This window comes from Tamandua tetradactyla, chromosome 5 (assembly GCF_023851605.1).
Source record: "Tamandua tetradactyla isolate mTamTet1 chromosome 5, mTamTet1.pri, whole genome shotgun sequence".
Classification (NCBI taxonomy): Eukaryota; Metazoa; Chordata; class Mammalia; order Pilosa; family Myrmecophagidae; genus Tamandua; species Tamandua tetradactyla.
The window spans coordinates 115,554,015-115,572,563 of record NC_135331.1 but is presented as its reverse complement, the minus strand read 5'-3'; the positions used below and the strand labels follow the sequence as shown (position 1 = coordinate 115,572,563).

At 36.5% G+C, this 18,549-nt stretch overlaps 1 protein-coding gene and 1 non-coding gene across 25 annotated transcripts in view; both read left to right on the top strand.

The window, feature by feature from the left end:
* DST (dystonin) overlaps positions 1–18,549 on the top strand; it is a 512,816-nt gene that overhangs the window by 262,539 nt on the left and 231,728 nt on the right. The gene's annotated exons all lie outside the window — the stretch shown is intronic.
* LOC143685369 (U6 spliceosomal RNA) lies at positions 5,416–5,526 on the top strand. Its single transcript, XR_013176612.1, has one exon. It is a non-coding gene; the product is annotated as a U6 spliceosomal RNA (small nuclear RNA).

Below are 18,549 nucleotides of genomic sequence, written 5' to 3'. Positions count from 1 at the left end.
GAATGTATGTAACATGTCAACATTTTTCATTAAGAAATTAATGAAATAGACCTATAATAATTCTATTCCAAACATATCAGTTCTTCAGATATGTCTTGCAGTGGTTTATTTTGGAAAATGTACATTGTGGTACCAAGGACCTGGAGTACTATAGGTATCATATTTGGCATTGGAACAGATTGGAACAAAGGCAGTGCAATCTCATCATCTGGGGGTATCTTTAAAAATAGATTCAGTGTTCATCTCCCTGTTACAGTTGGCTTGGTCATAGTACTGGTTACTTCAAAGGTTTAGTGAAGAGGATGCAACCAGTTGTTCTTAGTTGTTTATTTGTAAGAATTCAAGAAAATGGGCTTATATTTAAAAAGGAATGAATTAGTTTGCATATAAGGTAGTAGAGAATCAAGGCCTTAAACTTACCTAATATTCTCCTGAGAGAACCTGAAAATTTTCTAATGCTTGAGACTTAAAAAAGAGATAAGGCATCCACTGTGTCATCCTCTCCCATGATAGTCTTTTACCCTGGCAGATAATACTCTGAAAGGGATATCAGGAAGTACCCCTGATGGTGAGATCAGAAGATATTCACCCTGATCAGTTCTACCTCTTCTGGAGCCTTATGCACGTGTGGACTTTTTGCCTAGAACTTCCTTTCTCCTGAACCTAAAGCCTGACTCATATGAGCACCATTGGCTCACTGGCTGATGTGTCAGAATATGGCTCTGCATCTCCAGCCATGATGTACGTCAAGCTGCATTTAAGTGCCCAGTTGTTCTTTGTTGTGTGTTTGTGCTTAAATTGTTACTCTTTTTTTTACTAGAAACTATAGAAGTAATTTTTCTATAAACAACTATGTTGGAAAAGGTCAGTATTTTAAGTGGTCACAGGAGGAGAGAGAACAGTTCTTATTTAGGGGACATTATCAGTCAGGCATTGGCAACTTAAATTGCAGTACATTTGACAGAAGGCCCCAAAGATGATTCCATTCAGAAGTATTCAGGGAAGTTGCTACAACCAACTTTAACCAGAATTGCAATGTAGTGGAAATTTATTTCCGTTTGTCACTTTCATCCATCTTTTTTCCTGTACCTTTCTCTCCCCAGACATCAGCTGCCCAGGGTCCTCAAGCTGCCTTCTCAGTGTTGAAAGCTTTTATTCTGGAATCCCACCATGCTTGCCTTACACTGCAGTGGCTTCTTGCTGCCTTTGAAATTTCCCTTACTCCTTAGTTCCTTAGCATGATGCTTTAGAACAGTGGTTATCAAAGTATGGTCCGGGGACCTTTGAGAGTATCCAGGATGCTTTCAGGGGACCTGAGATGTTAGAATAATTTTTGTAACAGTAATCAGTAGCTTTTGTAGCAATACGCTTGCCTTTTTCTTTGAGTCTCTCACATGTATACAGTGGAGTTTCCCAGAGGCTACTTGGTGTTGGACATGACATGTTGAATACAGAAGCAAATATGAGAATCCAGCTGTCTTTTAAGCTAGACATTAAAGAGATTTGCAAAACTGTAAAATAATGCCACCCTCCTCACCACATTTTTTTTTTGGTGATAAAAAATGCAGCTCTTGAAGCAGCTCAGCATACCTCATCTCAACACTTGCAGCTCAGTCCAGGCCTTTGGAAATGCAGAAAGGAATCACCCCAGGGAAAGCTGTTGGAATCCAGAAGCCTGGAGAGAAGGATGGAATTGTTGATCCCATGGTGCCAGGGCTGGACTTATCCCTGGGGGTCATTGCCCATGCCGCTGGGGGTCTTTCACCTCTGGATGTCTGTGGGTGGTAACTTTTGATTAGATAGTTTCCGTGGAGATGTGTCTCCACCGATTCAAGGTGGGATTGCTTAATGGAGCCTGTAAGAGGGAACCATCTGGAAAAAACTCAGAACCAACAGAGTCTATTTACCCAGAGAACTTTGGATATAAAGAAAAAAATGCCCCTGGGGAAGCTTTAGGGAACAAGAATCCAAGAGAGAAAGCTTGCAGGCTTCCCCATGTACCTTCTTCCCAGCTGAGAGAGACAGACCGAATATCATTGGCCCATCTTTGGCATTAAGGTAACCTCTTATTGGTGCCTTTATTTGGACATTTCTGTGGCCTTACAACTATACACTAGCAATTTAATAAATTCCCTTTTTAAAAGCCAAAAAAAAAAGGGAAAAAAGCAGCTCTTTTCTCCTCAGTACTTTGTGTTAACGTAATAGATTTATTACTTTAAAATACATTAAATATCTTAAAATTGTCTTAGTTTTAATTTCTAATACAACAGATGTCAAGAAACATAATCACATTAACAAATCTCTTTGGGGTTTTTAATACTTTTTGAAAGTATATAAAGAGATACTGATATCAAAGTGGTTTTAGAACCAGTGATGTAGAATGGAAGTCTCATGTCTTGTTAATTGTTTGATCAAGGTGGACAAGTTACATAATCAACATCAGTGATTCTCAGTGAAGGTGGTCTTATCCCCTAGAAGTGTTTTGGAAATTGTGGGACTGTTGTTTGGGTGTCACAGTAAAGAGCCAGGGCTCGTAAGTAGCCTTTTTGGGTAGGGATCAGGGATGCTATATGTGGTCTGCACAGTGAACGAATTACCCCCTTTCCAAATCACTCTCAACTATCTCCTTGTCATCCATGAAGGAGTAAAGCCTGTTTATAATTTCTGAGTTCAAGATCTAACCCGTTATTATTTAAACCCAAAGAATGTTTTGCCTAGTGTTCTAGTTTGCTAGCTGCAGGAATGCAATATACTGAAAACGGAATGGCTTTTAAAAAAAGGGGGAATTTAACGAGTTGCTAGTTTGCAGTTCTAAGGCCAAGAAAATGTCCCAGTTACAACAAGTCTGTAGAAATGTCCAATCTAAGTCATCCATCCAGGGAAAGTTACCTTGGTTCAAGAAGGCCGATGAAGTTCAGGGTTTCTCTCTCAAGTGAGAAGGCACATGGCGAACACAGCGTCATCTAATAGCTTTCTCTCCTGGCTTCCTGTTTCATGAAGCTCCCCAGCAGGCATTTTCCTTCTTCATCTCCAAAGGTCACTAGCTGGTGGACTCTCTGCTTCATGGTGCTGCAGCATTCTCTGCTTTCTCTGAATCGTTTTCTCCAAAATGTTTCCTCTTTTATAGGACCCCAATAAACCAATCAAGACCCACCCATATGGGTGGAGACATGTTGTCACCTAATCCAGTTTAACAACCACTCTTGACTAAATCACATCATCCAGGGAGATGATCTGATTACAGTTTCAAACATACGGTGTTGAATAGGGATTATTCTATCTTTATGAAATGGGATTTTGATTAAAACATGGCTTTACTAGGGGGCATACTTCCTTTCAAACCAGCACACCTAGTTTTAAAATACCTGAATTTTAGTAATGCACTGTATGTATCGAGGGAAGGTTGCATTATGTTGTGTTCAAATCATTATCAAGAGTTGATGATTTTTGAAAATCAGACTGCCTACTGGCAATGCTGCTTTGGTTGTTTTGGTCACTAATACAACATGCTTGCATCTGCCTGCATTTGTAGGTGTGGCAGTCACAATAATCTAGTGTACATGCAATCTGAATATGCAGTTGTCTCCTCTATGGAATATTTTTAAAATTGTACTTTTGTTTTTTTCCCTTAATATCTGTGTTTTAGGCCTATACGTGTGTGTGTGAAATTATGTGTACAGAACGTTATACATTTTTCTGAACTTCACTTCAGACTAATAAAGTGAATGTTAACTATTATTTGTTATAAATGAAAGTGGGTCTGATAAAATTGGGAACTCATTGGGTAGAATAATTATGTATTATATATCTGTAATATCTAAATCAGTATAGTACATTTCAGTTCTAAAGCACTTTTACGTACATTTTATGTAAGGTGTAGTTGAGGACAGCAAGGCTCTCAGAGATGTTACCTTTCATACATAAGGCCATAGAGCTAATAGTTATTAGGATCCAGACTTGAATCTTTGTCTCCTGATTTCACCTTCAGGAAAGCAGAGTAACATAGAGTGAACTAACAATGATAACTATTTTCATCTTGTTTATATAGTTTTTGTTGAGTCGAAGTCAATTCTTCAGAGACTTTATTAATAGAGGTTTTTCTATGCCTTAAAAATATTGTTTCTAGACATGTTGGGGAAGAGAATCCCTACCAGGGAGAAATATTTTGGTTGCATAAGAAGTGACTGGCCTGTGGCACTGCCATGTTAAACCTAGTGAGAGAAAGTTGGGGTGAAGGTTTGTACACCATTACAGGAAATAGGAAATATGCTGAGTGAGGAGAAGTGTGCGGAGTTGATAGAGTGGTAATATGAAACAAGAAGATTTAACAGACTACATGTATTCTTTGAGGCTTTGTATTTGAGATAATTAATTTTAATTTGATTCATAAAATTGGTTTTATTTTACCTGGTTGATAAAATTGTTGTGGTTTTACCTGATTCATGAAGTTGGTAAGCCATTAAGTGAGAGATTTATTGGAAAAATAAACATTTTGAACTACCTGTGAATTTTTGTCATGACCATAATTTAAATAAAAGTATTAATTTAAAATTATTTAACTTAGAAATTTTTTTACTGAAAAATATGCACACTTCTCTTTGTAAACTTTTTCTGTGAATGTTGGAACCTGAAAAGATAGTGGAAATCTATTTAAAATACTGTTTGATAAAGGAGAGCACCATGATGTTATAGACTACCTGTGTTAAAAAGGCTTACGACTAGTTTTATTTTCAGGACTTGGTAAATATTAAGCGTTCTGCTATTTAGCCATCATAATAATATTCTGCTGTAGTTGTCATTGTTGTATATTTACATTTATATAAAAATTTAGTTTCACTGGCGACTAGCTTGTTAACTACTTATCAGAAAAGTTAAAGTAACTATGACCTCCACTTTTCCAAGAGTTTTCTTTCTGTTGCCCAAGTTATGGGGAAGGTGGGAGCAGTGGGAAAGAGGTGCACATAAAAATGCCAGTGTTTGCTTCTTCCTCTTCTTCTTATGTTATTATGCTATTATTGAAAGCAACTGTTGATATAGTAGTATTTAATATGCTTTTATGAAGTGATAAAATGTTTAAAAGAAAGGTTTATATAAATAGTGAGCTGGGAGAATGTGTAAAAAATGTAAAAGGGTGAACCCCTTGTGTAATATTTTGTAACATTCCTCCTATGTAACATTGCTGGGTTTCATCCTCAGAGACAGAATATTGGACAGAAACATCCTTTAGTTTTACCTAATATACTTCCCCCCACTTTTAAAAGACTCACAATAATATTTATTATCTGTTCTCTTTCTCATAAATGGAATGGATAAAAATGTTAATGTCTGTACATCAGTGTGCTCAATGTTTGATGTTGTAGGGTGGACATTGTCTAGAACATGTCTCTGATAGAAATTAACTTAAAAACAGTGACAGTGCTTGTTTCAGCAGCACATATACTAAAATTGGAATGGAGCAGTCAGTGATGATTAGCAGGGTCCCTGCACAAGGATGACATACAAATTCATGAAGTGTTCCATTTTTTTAGTTGAACAATAATTTTTTACAAACTGCGGCAATTACCAAAAGACTAATTTTTGAAACTTTTCTTATTGTGAAATATATATGCAGAAAAAAATGACAGATTTCAAAGTACATTTTAACAAGTAGTTATAAAACAAACTTCTTAATATGATATGTGCTCTAGTTCCACAATTTCAAGTATTTCCTTCTGGCTGCTCTAATATACTAGAGACTAAAAAAGAAGTATCAATATAATGATTCAGTATTCATACTCATTTGTTAAAATACTGTTTTCTGTATTACAACTCCTCCTTCTCATTTAATCTTTCTTCAGGTCTTTAGAGATATTTGGGTAGTGATCATTCTAACTTCTTCATGTTGAGAAATGTTGTAGACTTTACATGGTTAGGGGATGCAACTGGTTGAAGTTCTTGGAAAGACTGATAGGTCTGGGTTTCAGGGCTTATCTGGCATAGAAACAATCTGGAGGTTTTAAGTTTTTGAAAAATAAACTGAGTGAAACTATTATAGAATCTCAGATGGAGTCCTGGGTATTCTTTAGAGTTTTCAGGAATACTATTGTTTGGGGCTTGGGATACCATGACAATTTGTAATATCTAACTGAAGCTTGCATAAAAATAACCTCCAGAATAGCCTCTTGACTCTATTTGAAATCTCTTAGCCAGTGAAACCTTATTTAGTTGCATTTCTTTACTCCCTTTGGGTCAAGAAGGCAATGCCAGTCTCATGATGCCAGGGTCTGGCTCATCCCTGGGAGTCATGTCCCCCATAGTGGGGAGTGTAACGAGTTTATTTGCAGAGTTGGATTTAGAGAGACAGGCCACATCTGAGTAACAAAAGAGTTCTCTGGGGCGACTCTTTGATATAATTATAGGTAGGCTTAGCTTCCCTGTGACAGAAATGAATTTTGTAAGAGCAAGCCTCATAACCAAGGACTTGGCCTATTAACTTGGGAATCCCTAATACTTGACAGAGTATCAGGAATTTCCCAGGTGGGGAAGTTTAACAGATCAATATTTTTTTTCTCCAGTCCTCAAGAAACTTTGCAAATACTTTTTTATTATCTGCTGAACATACTTTGGAGTGTATCAGGGTGTTATGTTAAGCTATACAGAATTACAAGTGCTCATTCCCTATTCTAGGCTCCATGTGTTTAGGTTGTTTAATTGAATTGGCCAGACAGTTTAAGTTAGATTGTGTGCTACTGAAAATGTAAATTTTGGACAAAATAAACATCTCTTTCTTTGGTCTCATATGGAAGGTGAGGTTTTAGAATACAGACACTATCATCCTTTACCATGTATTCTGATTTACTTAGTCCCAAACAGATCAGCTTCTTTCATATCTTTAACTTTTTCATCAGTTACTGTGTTAAATACTGCTGAATTTCAGAACTGCAGAACTCTAACTCTGAGTCACACAGCTACCCATAGTTCCAGGGAAATACCAGGTTATACACATTGAGCACAGCAACTCAGAGTTTAGAAATGACATTAAAACAGGAATAAATGTGACTGCTGTAAGAATTTATAATCTAGACCCTACTTTTCTAATAAGTATTTTCTAAATCAGACCATGCAATATTTGTCATTTTGTTTCTGGCTTATTTATTTTGCTCCACATAATGTCCTCAGGATTCAGTCACCTGTTGCATACCTAATGACTTCATTCCTTTCTGTAGCCTCACAGTATTCCATTGAATGCATACATTGCAGTTTGCTCTTTCACTCCTCAGTCATGTACCCTTTGGCCACCTCTGTCCATTGACTAGCAAGAATAATGCTGCCATGCAGATCAGTATGCAAATGTGTATCTGTGATTTCAGTCCTTCCGAGTATATTCTTAATAATGGGATTGCCTAATCATGTGCTGACCTATACCTAGCCTCCTGTGGATCCACTCCATTATTCTCTGGAGGGGCTGCACTACTCTGCTACCCTACCTACAATGAATTGCTCTACCTCTCTTTCCACATTTTCTATAGCTGTTGAATCTTTCTATTTATTTAGAATTTTCAGATTTTGTTGCGATATATTCACATAGCATATATTCTATCCAAATTAAGCAATCAATGTCTCACAGTATCCTCACTTAGTTGTACAATTATCACTCTCAATTTTAGACAGTTTTTGTTGCTCCAAAGAGAAAAATAACAGCTAGACACATCCAGACCAAAGAAAAAACCCAAAACTCTCCTTTCCTTTTATCCCTCTTGCCTCCCATTATTTACCCCTAGTACCATTGTGGTACTAGTGAAATATTCCTGTCAAATATAGTCCACAGCATGCAGGAGGTCGTTTTTCCCGTGTACCCCTCTATAATTGACTCTTTGTACAAGTGTCATACCTTTGATGTAGCAAGAACTTATATATTTATAGTGTTAATCAGTGAGATACATGGCTTTTTTTTTTTTTTTTAAAACATGGGCAGGCACCGGGAATCGAACCCGGGTCCTTGGGCATGGCAGGCAAGCACTCTTACCTGCTGAGCGACTATGGCCCACCCGATACTATGGCTTTTAACAACCCCTTTCAATCATGTTCACCTTTGTGGTAGTTTAGGTTCAGGTGTCAGCTTGGCCAGGTGATGGTGCCTAGTTCTGTTGCTGTAGATTTGAATTCATTAGCTGGTGAAACTAATTTATGGCAAATTACATCTGCAGTCTCTAAGGGGAGTGCTTTCCACAATGAGTGATGCTTAATTTAATTCATGGGAATCTTAAAAGAGAGAGCTCAATGCAGCACAGCCCAAGAAGCTCAAGATACCTCATCTCAGCACTCGCAGCTCAGCCCAGATCTTTGGGAAAAACTATTGGAGCCAGAAACCTGGAGAGAAGGCCAGCAGAGATTGCTCTGTGCCTTCCCATATAAGAGAGAACCTCAGATGAAAGTTAGCTGCCTTTCCTCTGAAGAACTATACTTTTTAAAAAAATTTTTTGCATGGGCAGGCACCAGGAATCGAACCCAGGTCTCCAGCATGGCCTGCTGAGCCATTGTCTCCTACCCCTATGTTTTTAACTAAATAAATCCCCTTTTATTAAAAGTGAATCCATCTCTGTTGTGTTGCATTCTGGCAGCTTTGGCAGACTAGAATAACCTTCAATACGGCACTTTTGCTTATAATCCCACTAATGAACTACCATCACTTCTATTCCTTCCCATACCTTTAAGTTCAACCTCATTAATAAGACTGTACATATCAGGTAACCGTACTGCCTTCTCTAACTTCTGTCTATCTCTAGATCCCCTATATTCAACATTTTAAGACTCTTGGGTTTACATTTCCTATGGGGTTCATATTAATGAAATCATACACTATCTATCCTTTTGTGTCTGCCTTGTTTCACTCAGCATTATGTTCTCAAAGTTCATCCATGTTGCTGTATGCTTCAGAATCTCATTTCTTCTTAGTGCTGCATGATATTCCATCATAGGTTTATACTCATTTTGTTTATACACTTTTCTGTTGCTGGATACTTGGAGTGTTTCCATCTTTTAGCAATTGTAAATAATGCCACTGTGAACATCTGTGTTCAAATGTCTGTCCCCGTCAGTGCTTTCAGCTCTTCTGGATATATACCTTGTGCTGGTATTCCTGGGTCATACAGCAACTTGATATTTAGTTTTCTGAGGAACCTCCAGACTGTCTTCCACAGTGGCTGCATCATTATACGTTCTCACCAGCAGTGAATATATGTTCCAGTTTCTCCAGATCCTCTCCAACATTTGTAAATTTCCTGTTTGTTTAATGGCAGCCATTCTTATAGTTGTGAGGTGATACCTCATTGTGGTTTTGATTTGCATTTGCATTTTGCTTATAGCTAATGAAGATGAATATCTTTTCATGTGCTTTTTAGCCATTTCTATTTCCATTTCAGAAAAATGTTTATTCATATCTTTTACCCATTTTATAATTAGGTTATTTGTTGTTTTGCTGTTGAGTTGTATGATTTCTGTATATATACTGGATATCAAACCCTTTTTGGACATATAGTTTTCAAATATTTTCTCCCATTGAGTTGGCTGCCTCTTCACCTTTTTGACATAGCCCTTTGAGGCACAGAAGCATTTGAATTTAAGAAGTTCCCATTTATATGTTTTTTCTTTCACTGCTTGTGCTTTGAGTGTAAGGTCTAAGAAGCTACCTCCTATTACTAGGTCTTGAAGCGGTTTCTCTATATTTTCTTCTAGGAGTTTTATGGTACTGACTTTAATATTTTGGTTTTTGATCTGTTTTGAGTTAATTTTTGTATAGGGTGTGAGGTAGGGGTCTTCTTTCATTCCTTTGGCAATGGATATCCCATTCTCCCAGCCTCATTGAAAAGACTATTCTGTCCCAGTTTACTGGATTTGGAGGCCTTGTTGAAGGTAATTGGCCATAGATCTGGGGTCTATTTCTGAACTCTCAATTTGAATTCTTTGATCAGTATATCTGTCTTTGTTCTTATATTATAATGTTTTGACCACTGTGGCTTTCTAAAAAGCTTGAAAATCAGAAAGTATAAGTCCTCCCACTTCATTCTTTTTTTTTGTATGTTTCTGGCTACTCAGGGCTTCTATCCCTTCCAAATAAATTTGATAACTAACTTTTTCAAGTCTTCAAAGTAGGTTGTTGGAATTTTTATTGACATTGCATTGAATCTGTAGATCAGTTGGGGTAGAATTGACATCTTAACAATATTTAGCTTTCCTAACCATTAACACCGAATGTCTTTTTACCTATTTAGATCTTCTTTGATTTCTTTTAGCAGTGTTTTGCCATTTTCTATGTACCAGCCCTTTATATCCTTGGTTAAGTTTATTCCTAGGTACTTGATTCTTTTAATTGCTATTGTAAATGGAATTTTTTCTTAATTGCCTCCTCAGTTAGCTCATTACTTGTATATAGAAACATTAATGATTTTTGCACATTGATCTTATCTCATCACTTTGCTGTATTTGTTTATTAACTCTAGTAGTTTTGTTACAGATTTCTTAGAATTTTCCAAGTATAGGATCATGTCATCTGCAAATAATGAAAATTTCACTGTTTCCTTTCTGATTTGGATGTCTTTTATTATTTTTTCCTTGTCTGATTGCTTTAGTATAACTTTTAGCACACTATTGAATAATAGTGGTAACAGTGGGCATCCTTGTCTTATTCCCAATATCAAGGGAAAGGCTTTCAGTTTCTCACCATTGAGTTTGATGCTGGCTGTGTGTTTTTTTAAATGTGCTCTTTATCAGGATGAGGAAGTTTTCTTTGATTCCTACTTTTTGAAGTGTTTTTATTAGAAAAGGATGCTGAATTTTGTTGAATGCTTTTTCAGCATCAGTTGAGATAATCGTATGATTTTTCTCTTTTGACTTATTAATATGTTGTGTTACATTGATTGATTTTCTTATGTTGAATCACCCTTGCATGTCTGGAATAAACCCCACTTGGTCATGGTGTATAATTCTTTTAATTTGCTGTTGGATTCAGTTTGCAAGTATTTTGTTGAGAGTTTTTGTATCTGTATTCATTAGGGAGTTTGGTGTATAGTTTTCCTTTCTTGTAGTACCTTTATCTGGTTTTGGTATTAAAGTGATGTTAGCTCATAAAATGGGTTAGATAGTGTTTCTTTCTCCTCCATTTTTTGGAAGAGTTTGAGCAGAAATGATATTAAGTCCTTTTTGGGACATTTGCTAAAATTCCCTGGTGAAGCCGTCTGGCCCTGGGCTTTTCTATGTAGGAAGGATTTGATGACTGAATGTCTTTACTTGTGATTGGTTTGTTGAGGTCATCTATTTCTTCTCGTGTTGGTATAGGTTGTTCATGTGTTTCTAGGAAATTGTGCATTTCATCCAAGTTGTCTAGTTTGTTGGCATATAATTGTTAATACTATCTTCTTATGATTTTTTAATTTCATCTGGATCCATGATAGTGAGCCCCCTCTCATTTCTGATTTTATTTATTTGCATCCGGTCTCTTTTTTTCTTTGTTGCCTAAGGGCCCACCAATTTTTTTCAAAAAAAAACAGCTGTTAGTTTATAACAAAAAAAGCCTCTCTGTTGTTTTTTTGTTGTCCAGTTCATTTATTTCTGCTTTAATCTTTCTTATTTCTCCTCTCTTTGCTTTGGCATTAGCTTGCCGTTTTTTCTTTCGTTCGTCCAGGTAAAGTCCTCGATTTTTGCTTTCTTTTTTTTTAATATAGGCATTCAGGGCAATAAATTTCTCTCTCAGCATTGTGTTTGCTACAGTGCATACATTTTGATATGTTGTATTCTCATTTTCTTTCGTCTCCAGATAGCAATCGATTTTTCTAGCAATTTCTTCTTTGTGTTATTTAACCTCCATATATTTGTGAAAGTTCTGGTTCTTTGGTGATTATTGATTTTCAGCTTCATTCCATTGTGGTTGGAGAAAATGTTTTGAATGATTTGTCTTTTTTAATTTATAAAGACCTGTTTTGTGCCCTAGCATATCGTTTATCCTGGAGAATGTTCTATGAGCCTAGAGAAGAATGTATATCCTTATATTTTGAGGTTTAATGATCTATATATGTCTGTCAATATTTTTCACATTGTTTAGGTTCTCTTTCTTTTTATTGGTCTTCTTTCTGGTTGTTTTGTTTGTAGAAGAGAGTGGTATATTGAAATCTTCCACTATTATTACTGAAACATCTATTGCACCTCAGTTTTGTCAATGTTTGTCTCATGTGCCTTGGAGCTCCTTGTTTAAAAACATTTAAGATTTTTATTTGTTCTTGGTGACCTGTCCCTTTTATTAATATGTAGTGTCCTTCCTTGTCTCTTATGATAACTTTGCATTTAAAATCTATTTTGCCTGATATTAGTATAGCTACTCCTGCTTTCTTCTTGTTACAGCTAGCGTGAACTATCTTTTTCCGTCAGTGCTGGTTTGAAACTATTATGTACCCCAGAAAAGCCATGTTTTAATCCTAATCCAATCTTGGGGGACTAGACCTAGGATGGGAAACTTTGATTGAATTGTTTCCATGGAGATGTGAGGCACCCAGTTGTGGGTGTTTTGGCTAGGTTACTTCCATGGAGATGTAACACACCCAATTGTGGGTGTGGCCTTTTGATTAGATGGAAATGTGACTCTACCCATTCAAGGTGGGTCTTGCTTAGTTTATTAGAGCCCTTTAAAAGGGGAAATATTTTGGAGTGAACCTTAGATACAGATACTTGGAGAAAGTTGCATCAAAGCTGACAGAGATACTGATGTTTGGAGATGCTTGGAGTGCCAACAGAGAGAGGGAGAGAGCAGAGCCCACAAGATGTTGCCATGTGTCTTCCCATGAGATCATAAGCAGGCCAGAACCCAGAGTTGGGTCCTGGAGGAACTAATGAAGGCCCACAGATGCTTAGAGAGGAAACCACTGGCATCAGAAGCTGGAAGCAGTGGAACCTGGAACGAGGACCAGTAGACACCAGCCGTGTGCCTTTTGATGTAACAGACGTTGGCCTTTCTTGAGTCAAGGTATCTTTTCATTTATGCCTTAGTTTGGATATTTTTCTGGCCTTAGAATTATCATCTATTTGGATTTGCTGTATTTGGAGTTCCTTTGGCTTCTTTTGATTTGCGTATTTATGTCTTTTAAAAGGATTGGGAAGTTTTCCCTAATTATCTCTTCAAGTAATCTTCCCAGCTCTTTAGTCTTCTTTTCACCTCTGGAATACCTGTGATTCTTATATTTGTACACCTTGTGTGGTCCATCATTTCCCTGTGATCAAATTTTTCCATCTTTTTCACTGTTTGTTCATTTGTGTGTTCAAATTTAGTTGCCCTGTCCTCTAGTTTACTTCTTCTTTCTTCTGCCTCTTCAAATCTGCTGTTGTGTGTCTCTAGTATATTTTAAAATTGATCTTCACTATCTTTCATTTCCGTAAGACTGCTATTTTTCTGTTCTCTCAAAATTTTCTTTATGTTCTTCTAATGTCTTCTTGACATACCTTACATCTTTAGCCAACCCATTGAAATTATTTAGGTGATTTGTATGAACAGCTTTGATTAGTTATTCCAAATGGTAGGTCTCTGGCATTTTATTTTGAACATTTAGCTGGACCATACCGTCTTTCTTCTTCATATGGTTTATTATTTTTTTGCTTTTGGTTTGTTTACCTTTTATTATCTTGATAAGTTTATTTTGAAAGTTGTTTATCCCTCACTCATCTACTATTTTGTTTTTCCTTAGGTTTGCATTGAAGGTTTCCTTTGGCACTTGATTTGGCATTAAGTCCCTGCCAAACCAAGGCTGGTACCTCATGCAGGAGGTGCAACTCTAATTGGAGATCTGTTAAAATCTAGGGAGGAAGATATTTTGCCTGCATGCACTTTCTCTGTCTCCCCAGTAGATGGTGTTCTTGGACCACTTCTTCCCCTCAGGCCTGCTTCTCCCTGGCTACATCTGCTAGCTGGGCAGGATCAGGTACAGGTGCAAATCCAGTCCAGGCAGAAGGTCTCCATGCAGACTGAAAGCTGCCAACCTTGGGGGCGGGGAATCTATGGGCAAGAAGGGTCTAATGATTCCCAGGCTCCCATGTGGAATGACCTTGGGCTCTAGGTCTGAGAGTTTCAAGTTCCCCTGCCCACAGCCAACCTGGGAGTGCTTGGTGGTGTGGTGCAGCTCGCTCCCTTGTCCCTGTCTCTCTGCCCATACAAGCCATTAGTGCACTGTATCTCCGTGGAGAAAGGATAGAGGGAGTGGGATGCAAAGTGCCTCTTTTGCTGGCCAATTGTCAATTCAGCTCTGTTCTGCACAGCCCCTCCCCCGCCACCTCCTGAGTCAAGCCGCCACCCCCGCCCCTCCAGTGTCTGCCATAACCAGGTGCCCACAACTGCCTGCTTTAGGCAGCAAGGTCTCTGGGCAATAGTAAACCAAGACTACTGGCTTCTGGGTTACTATATGGAAGCTCCTGGCTGCGGAGCTGAAAGGGGAGCTCTCTCAACCTGATGCAGAGGTGGTAGTACAGAAGCGTGCTGCTCCTTTGATTCTTGCTCCTTCCTGTGCATTGTAGCCCAGATAAACTCATTTTGTCCTCAATCATAATTTATCTGCTTTTTCATCTAGGTCCTCCCTATATAATGTAGAAATCCTGCTCTGTTCCTTCATACCCTGGAACTGCTGTCCCCATCGTTTTCTATCCTTTCTCTATTCTCCAGCATGGGAACTTAGCCTACCCTATTCTGCCATCTTTCTAAAAGTTCCCCCCAAATTATTTTTGATATGAAGAACCAAGGGAATTGATTTGTGAGTTATTTCTCCACACACACACACACACATAGACAGAATATTTGAAAACAGTTATAGAAAAGAGGAGAATATATCCACACTTTAAATTGTAGTATCCATTTTTAAAATTCCTATAACTGTGGTAAAACTGTAGAGAAAAAAATGAAAATATACCTAGAAGCAATAGTGACTAAAATGTCCCCAAATCTTAAAAAGTGTTTGTCAGTAATGTAAGTGCATTTATTTTGACTACCTATAGTTCTACCTTGTGGCAAAGGACTAGAAAAGACCTTTTAGTTTTAGTTTTTTTTTTTTAATTGATTGTAGATCATCAGCCTGAAAGCTTAAAAGAGAAATTCTTCTCTTGTCAAAGAACTAATCAGATCCCAGATGAAGTAGACAGATCATGTATTCCACCTAGTGCTGACAGTGTTTTGTTAAAAACCTTTTCATTGTTATATCTATTAATGCCTTAAGATTTATGACAAAGACATTTATTTTGTAGTTAAAAAAAGGTTAGAATGGATTATGTATGGTCTTCATGCTGATTTAACATATTACGTATAATAGAATGCATGACATTCTTTTTATGCATAAGATAAGGATATTTCCAGTTAAATTTAAAGATATTAGTTTAGAATTTATGGTAATTTCAGTAGTCTGAGTTGTAGTTTTATTCTTGTACAACTGTTGAAGGAAGTACTAAAATAAATTTGGAATAAACAAAACTGTTCAGGTAAAACAACTACCTAAGAGAATATTATTTTTAAGCATGTTTTTGTATTTTAAAAACATCAATTTGCTTATCAATAATTGATATGGTAAAATATTGACACATTATTTTTGAAATAAGACTAATAAGGATCTCTCTCTGGGAAACTTGGTAACTAATTTTGCATGAATGTGTTAGTTTGAACTAAAAATATTGCATCAAACATTTTAATTCATAGTTTTAGCTGAAACATACCGTCTGCTTCTCTTCATCTAGTAAGTACAAGGCAGTGAGGCAATCTCATTTGGGATAAGCCTTCTTTCATTATTTATCTTAATCTCTAAAGATAACTTATTGTTTTCAGAATACTATGTCCTTTAGATGTAGAACTTCTTTAAGAGTATATCATGAATCCTTTATGTGGCTGATAGTTTGCTCTCTGCTACTGTGCTAGGATGTACGGATTCTACCTAAGGTTCATTGAATCTCCTCTTCAGGTTGCTTTTTCCTGAGGGACCTTTCCTCCATTATAGTTGTATAGATTGGGCCCTCGGCTTTACCTGTTATTTGGTTTTGCTCAGGATAATTTACATGGAGGCTTTATATTGGTGAGAGATACTGTGATTTCACCCTGCTTTTTAAAAAAGCCTTCAGTGGTTGTCTATTCTTAGAAAAGGTCCAAAGTTTCTTAAGTTGTAAAAAGCCTGTCATGTCTCCAGATCTATTTTTCCTGCCTCATCTTCTGCCCTACACTTCATGGACTCCATGAAATGCTGTCCTTCCTTGGAATTTACCATACTTCATAGATCCTGGCCTTTTTCCTTTGTTTTTGCCCTTTCTCCACATGAAATAGTCCCATCTATTTTTCTAGGGGGACTTTTTAGGCCATAGGCTTGGTTAAACCTCCTCCAAGGCTTCCTGTGTGTGCTCTGAGTATATTTACTATACACTAAAATTTCTTAAGTTTCTATCATGTCAGTTAATCTCATGGTTTTAAGATGTGACGCTCTCTTATTATTTACCTTTGTACCCTTAGCAGTTAAAAAATATATTGGCATATCTGGCAAACTTAATAAAGGTTTAATGTCTTGCATTGAACTGTAGCTGCATGCTAACAATATGGGAAATAAAATTTCTGTGGAATTTATCCAGATTAGCATCAACCATCATAGAGTCAGACTTTTGAAAAAGATAGTTTTAAATATTAATTAAGCAGCTATAAGCTGATTTCCTTTTCAACTTTGGAAAAGACCAAACAATTTTAGGTTAATAAAATAAAATTTGGGGAATAGTACTTTTGATCATTTAAGCTAGATGATAAAGACCTGGCATAATATGCCCTGCTCTCCTTCAGAATAGATGCCTATGTCAGCTCTAGCACTTTGTTTAGGACTTTCCCTCCTATAAACTATTTTCTAATCTACTTATTTCCTTCTTTAGGATGTTCTCTTAAGCAAAAGATTAATGCCCTCTAGGGGTGGGCTAGAATTGCAAAGTAGTACACACATTTTTAAAAGCCCTGTAAAATTCTGGAGAACTGTGTGAAATAAAAAAAAAATTGTTGCTTGGCCTTTATTATTAATTCAAGTTACATAATTTAATCCCAGAGTACCACACAGTGCCTTTATTTTGCTCTTCATTTCCTTTAGCCCTATTTATCTAGACAGTTTTTGCCCCACAGGGAGAAGATATCCAAAAAGAAAATAAGAAATGTTTCATTAAAATTAGAAAATGGAAGGTTAAGGCTATTGGCAGTTAGTGTAGTCATCTGTGAAGGAAAGTTACCAGGCCTAAGGTCTCTGACTCAGATTTAGGACAAAATAAAAGCTTTTGCCTATATCTCTACCAGCTTAACTATTTAATTTCCCTTTTCCTCCTTATCTTTTCTTTCCCGTAATATGCTTTTTTGATCAGATATTTTTCTAGTGCCCCATTTCCCTCTCAATTCATAACACTACTCCATAATGTTAATTTTTAAGACATTTGCTTTTATTCCATTTGTTTGTTGGGAGGAAAATGAGCCAATATTTATAAAACACTTAGCACAGGGGCACGTATCTAGTAATAACTCAGTGTGTGTGTATTCTTGTTTATTATTGTTAATAATCATAGTGACAGTTACTAATGATTACATTTGTAATAGCAGTTTCTAATAAGTTATTTTCATATAAAGTATTTCCATGAAACTTCAGAATAATTGCGTGAGGCAGGGAAAGTAGGCCGTTCAATAACCAATATATCAGGAATTTTTAAAGTATTACAGAAAAGAAGTTATTTCTATATTTTCTTCCAAAATTCTTAAGATAATCATCTTAGCCAAAAGGCTTAAGGGTAGCTTTCCATTTTACATAGTCTTTCAAGTTGCTATGTCATAGATTTTAACAAACAATAATAGCTTTATTTTCAGATTACAGAATTTTTATTTTCTGGCTTGGCCTATAGCTCATCTGCCCTTAGAACTACATTTTGCAGGTAAGAAAAAGGCCTAGAGATTTTAAGCAACTGGTGCAACTTCATGGGACCAATGACAGAAGCAGAACTAAAAGATGGGGCTCTTAATTCTTTTCCTCTTATAACATGTTTTTTTTTAATTTAGTTTTGCATGTTACATTATTATTTTCGTCCTCTAAACATGTCTAATTTTTTAAACATTTTTTATTGTGAAATATAACATGTTTAGAAAAGTGATAAATTTGAAAGTACAGTTTAATAAGTAGTTACAGAGCAAATTTCAAAATATAGCATTGGTTACCGTTCCAAAATTTTGAATATTCCCTTCTGGTTGTTCTGGTACACTGGACATCAAAAAGAAACATGTATTTAATTAATCAGTAGTCATTATCCTCTGTAAAACCCTAACTTCTCTGTTGTTACATATTCTCCCTCTCATTTGGTCATTCTTTATATCTTCTGGGATATTTGGGCAATGACCATTCTAACTTCTTCCTTCTGAAAAGTGGTGTCAACATTATGGGGTAAGGGAATGCAACTGCTTGATATTTTGAGAGAGACTGATACCTCTAAGTTTCAGAATTCATCTGGCATAGGAACAATCTGAAAGTTTTAAGTTTCTGAAAAATAATTTAATATTAG